General features: G+C 40.9%; 1 protein-coding gene across 2 annotated transcripts in view; it reads left to right on the top strand.

The window, feature by feature from the left end:
* Positions 1 to 5,511, top strand: part of LOC128886836 (DNA ligase 3) — a 61,792-nt gene that overhangs the window by 47,146 nt on the left and 9,135 nt on the right. The gene's annotated exons all lie outside the window — the stretch shown is intronic.

The raw sequence follows: 5,511 nt of genomic DNA, 5'->3' as shown, positions 1-5,511 counted from the left end.
TCTCTCTCTCTCTCTCTCTCTCTCTCTCTCTCTCTCTCTCTCTCTCTCACCCTATCGATCCATCTATCTATCTATGTTGGAACATTAAAGAGATGGGTGAGATTCTAATCTAGATAAAAATTTCAATAAAGAACGAAACTAAACAGACATTCATCCATTATTTGTTGCTCAAAAAGCAGTATTTGCGTTACGGAATTACCTCGTGCTACTTCGAACGTGTTAATTATTTGTTAGACGTGAATATTTCCGTCAGGAGCAGAAATAGCGCAATCGAGGAGTCAGCATCGTAAACTAAAGTCTTTGAACAGCCCTAACGGCTTATGTTTGGAATAAAATAGATGAGCGAAACGCTTCATCGCGATTCCCTCATCGTGAATAGACGTGAGTAGCGTGGTCTAATGCGCAGCCTCTTTGGAGAACGTCCAAAGCAAACTGATCGAATTACTAACAGGAAGCCATGATAGAACCTCCATATTCGAACAAAATCGGAGTTAAATATTTTTGCAAGTAGCGATGCATTCAGTGTACAATTTTTAATTACGTTTACTCGAATCATCTTTGGAAAATGTTCAATTTTCATATTTTATTATAGATCTTCGTGACAGTGTTACTAACGTATTGGCGACGTTTACTCAATGAAAATTAATTCAAACACGTCTCAAGTCAAACTTCGACAGATATAGTCGTCGGACACAGAGTAATGTTAGATCGCAAAGATGGCTATACAGGGTGTCCCAAAAGTCGGGGAGGAGCCGAAAATGGGGGGTAGCTGAGACGATTCTGAACAACAATTTCTGAACAACAATATACAGGGTGTCCCAAAAATGTTGTAACACCTTGAAAGGGGTGGTTGGGGAGGTGATTTGAAACAACTTTTCCCTTAGCAAAAATGTTGTCCGAGACTTCGTTAAGGAGATATTAAGCGAAAACCTCGACCAATCAGAGCGCGCGTAGACCGTTGGAGCGGCCGCGGTAGCGAAGGCTACGCGCTGGCGGCCGCGCTTGTACGCGAACAAGTGACTCGACGTGCACCGAAGGACATTGGGCGCGGCCGCTTAGCCTTCGCTACCGCGGCCGCTCCAACGGTCTACGCGCGCTCTGATTGGTCGGGGTTTTCTCTTAATATCTCCTTAACGAAGCCTCATCCGACATTTTTGCAAAGGAAATTGTTGTTCAGAATCGTCTCAGCTACCCCCCATTTCCGGCTCCTCCCCGACTTTTGGGACACCCTGTATATTAGGTCGTTCCAAAAATTCACGTCACTTATACTTCTGCTACTCAAATTAATATGTGAAACGTATTCTTAAATCACACTCTAACCAATCTAGGACACTTTTAACTATATTTTACGGACGACGAGTATACTCGTCGCGACACAAAATACTGTCTTTTCTCCGTGACGCGTATACTCGTTAATCGCAGCTGACTGGTTAAATCACTTTTGAAAAATGTTCAATCTCGCGTAATTAAAAGCACTCCGAATAAGGTCGTGCTTGGATTCCTTGTCGTCGAAAAAGAAAGTCTCACGTTTGCATCGGTAGCTGTCGCATTAATACGTCAGCGGCAGACGAAGTTAGCCAATCATGTTTCACTTCCACGCAGCTGGCTAGCAACTCGCGTCGACGAGTCTGTCGTTCGTTTATTTAAAATGCATAACTTATTATACAAATTTATTCCACTACTGCTTACTTATTACTGGCTCATTTCCATTCTTATCATTGTCTTATGTGACTCTTGCATTGTTTCAACCCTTTGCGCACGAGGTCTTTTTTAACCGACTTCGAGAAGGAGGAGGTTACTCAATTCGACATGCATATTTGTAAAGAAAGGAGGCTTTCTTCAAGTCAAATTGGCCGCGCTTGTTGACTATAGCTCAGCGTGTCCTCTGATATTATGTATACATCGATGATGTAAAAGAACACATGGGCAAAAATCGAGATATTCGAGTGATAGTTTTAATAGTGAAACCATAATAAACAATAAATAATAGACTCGAGAACAGTTAAGGAGAATAGACTTTAATTGTACTTTCTCTTCCTTTTAGGTAATAGTAACTATTTTGTATATTTGTAAATATTTACATATACATATCATAATACATATATCATGTGTATGTAAAGTATAATTTCTTCCTTTTAGAGCAACACAATTATCTATTTTCTTGGAAAATTCCGATTATTACCTTTTGCCTTATATATATATATATATATATATTTTTTTTCTAGTATCCACCAGCGACTCGAGACGCTTTCCTAGCATTCTATTGCCACGAATGGTGAGCTATCGAGATTTGAGAATCAGGTCACCTTTACCTCACCGACAATCATTTTATTGACACTTCGAGTTCCAAAGAAATTAAACCTAAAGAAACATTATTGCTGATAGATTCAAAACCTAATGGCGACTGACAGTCACATCTCGAGTGCAAAGGGTTAATACTGTTTGCAGCATCTCTTACTTCTCATCTATTGGGGCCCGCTGGCCCCCCTCTAGCTCGGGTACCTCGGGGTTGCGAAGCCCGTACTGTAGCTACAACCACCGCTACAGCCCCTGAGGGCGACGAGTCTGTCGAACGGAAGAATCCTAAAGAGTGGTGAGGGTGATTCCTGTATCACGCATCCCTAACGCAGATTTGAACAAAAAGCGAGGCACTACTATACGAATCGGCTGCGCGATAGCCGCGCAACTGCTTCCGAAGAGGTGTGTGCCTTTAGTCGGCCAATCGGACGGGATGTTTCGATGCAATCGCACGCGACAAGCTCGCGACCAGCGCACGAGCATGGAGGTGAATCCTCGATAAGCCTATTAAGCGGCGTTTACATTAAGCAACTTCTAATCTCGGATCGTTCTATCTACGTTAGTCCAATATTTATCATATTTGTATTTATATTATTCGTGATGCATAACGTGAGATTATTTCGCTGAGCCAGTTGCAAGGAGAAATGAAATAAAACAATAATAAACGAAGGAATGTAAATCAATCGAAATGTTTACGTATGCAAAGAGAACGTAGTTCTGTAGTCTGTATACATTTATTTACGTTACTTTAGTTTGTTCATAAGGGCGCAGGCTCGCGCGAGACGACCGTAACAGCTTCTGTACAAGTCTGACATTTGCGTACCTGCGAATTGAAATGTTCGATCGAACAGAATTTCTGTTTGCACGGGGATGGCAAATGTAAACGCTGCTTTAGACGAGGTTTGGAACGCGACAAGGTGCAGCGATCGCGGTGACCGCGCGAACGTAAACACTGCGATAACTTCATATTTTTATTAACTGCTTATTTCAGCGATAAACCAGCACGTGGGGGAGGACAGAGGTCAGGGTCCCGCGACTCGGATCTCTTAATTAATTTTGCCGGATTCTGGTACGTTGAAATTCAATCGAAACGTTACGAAACACTAGCATTAGGCGCTTTAAGAGATTATACAGGGTGTCTCATCCGACAAAAAACCAGGGGAAAATCTGACGAACCGAAAGAATATCATTAATGCAACTTTAATGATATCAAAGTTGCATTTTCAGAATTTTTAACGTCACCGATTATATTTGTTCTGCAATAAGAATTGTAAAAGATGTTGAAATACGTCTAAGGAGCGCCTAACAAGCTCTGAATTCTTAATCGAGGACACTGCGCACTTGATTCTCGATCCTTTGTTAAGCGTATGTAAAGCGAAAATGCGTTGTTGAGCGAAAATAAAAGTAAATGTTGACCAATGCAAATGTCGTGACACCTCCTGCCCTCGCCACTGGAGGAACACCGCGCGTTTCTCACAAATCCTCGATCCGCCTAACATTCGTATATAAACCATTCTCGATAGACCTCCAAACATCCCGACGTCTAATGCCGTGTTTACGCAGAAGATTTTTTCTTCTTTGCAGAAGATACTTGCAACACCGTTTACACTAGCGAGCAACTTCCCGCGATATCGTCAAAAATAAGTGTCGCGCGAGAGACTGTCAGAGAATACTGTCCGCAACTTCTTGCAGAACGTGTATACACATGTACCAGCAGCAATAATGTTGTTTTGCTTAATAAAATGAAAGAAAGAAAGATCTACTCGGGTCCCCACAATGGATCTCCTTTTTTAAATTTCATTTTTACAGTTGCTTCAACCTCACAAGCGTCATTAGCAACATATTTCGACTCTTTTATTACACAGTGATAGAAAGAAATATAAAATTGCTCCTGGCCAGAGGAGAAAAGTGTCGCTGCGAGCGCGAGATATTCAAAACCGGTCCTATTGTGCGACAAATTTCATTTTTCACATTTTTCACATATTTCATTTCAAGTTTCGCATTTGAGCATGTTTAGACTAGCAAATCTGGCTCTCGCGACCAATTTGCTGCAAGCACATAGAAAGGGGGTCGCGCGAACGGCTTAATCGCTTTTACTTCGAATTCATAATCGATAATTCATAATACTGCGCATTTGATTCTCGATCCTTTGCTCTGCCAACTACGCTGTTGCACAGCGGATTTGGTATTGCAAATAATCGTTCCCGTTTTAGTAACTATAAACACGTCGTTTCGGGAAATTGGAATGCTTCGATTACGAGAACTACGTCGACAGATGTTTGAGAGAACATTGTTAGGCAAAATAATAAATGAATCTGTAAAGACAGAGGGTTGAGGAAAAATTAGAAAATTTGTCTATAAAGATAGACAATCTGCGCAGTATCGCGAACGTATTGGTAACATTTTCGATATACAAACAAGGACGTGTTTAAAATTATTCTCGTAGGAAATGCGTCATCAATCCATCTGTACTTGTACTTTAACTATTATTTGAATTATTTTAGAAAAACTTTCAATCTTCATATTTTTTCTTCATAAAAGGGTGAGAGAAAATGCTTGTCGAATTCACATTTGACGATGCACGTACATATACTTGAAAAGCTGTTGCGTTCTCAGTAATGGGCCAACTTACGGCCTTTAGCGATTGTGGCATGGCGACGTATCGACATGCTTTCTACCAATTTTTCCGTATGCGAGTCGGGTAACGACCTCCATATCTCACGAATGTGATGCGTTCGTGCCACTAACGATAAAATGCATCCCATGCGAGACTGTGTTGCTTGATGATCGGTCACACATTTTTTGATAGGATTAGCATCGCAGGATTATGATTGTCACTTCCAATAGGGATGATATTACTCTTTTCCGTTTGGTACATGGATAGTTTTCTGTGGTCAGGGTCGTTACACTCCTAAACCACCCTCTTCATGTTCTTACTTGACTCGGATGCCTAATAATTGTCAGAAGTCACTTTCAGCACAGTTTAAAACAAAATTAATATTACAGGCTTGTTACAGTAGGGGCAATGTGGGACATGTTCTCTGTGTTTGATGGTTTATTGACACGACAATATGACAATCATATTAATCGTGATAATCATGTTACAGTAACGTGGTACTGTGATATGGAGTGTCGTGTTACAGTGACACGTTACTGTAATTATGTTACTGTAATTATGTTACTGTACCACGTTACTGTAATTATGTTATTGTA

This window comes from Hylaeus anthracinus, unplaced genomic scaffold (assembly GCF_026225885.1).
Source record: "Hylaeus anthracinus isolate JK02 unplaced genomic scaffold, UHH_iyHylAnth1.0_haploid 11985, whole genome shotgun sequence".
Classification (NCBI taxonomy): Eukaryota; Metazoa; Arthropoda; class Insecta; order Hymenoptera; family Colletidae; genus Hylaeus; species Hylaeus anthracinus.
The sequence above is the reverse complement of the archived record's forward strand: the minus strand, read 5'-3'. Positions and strand labels throughout refer to the sequence as shown.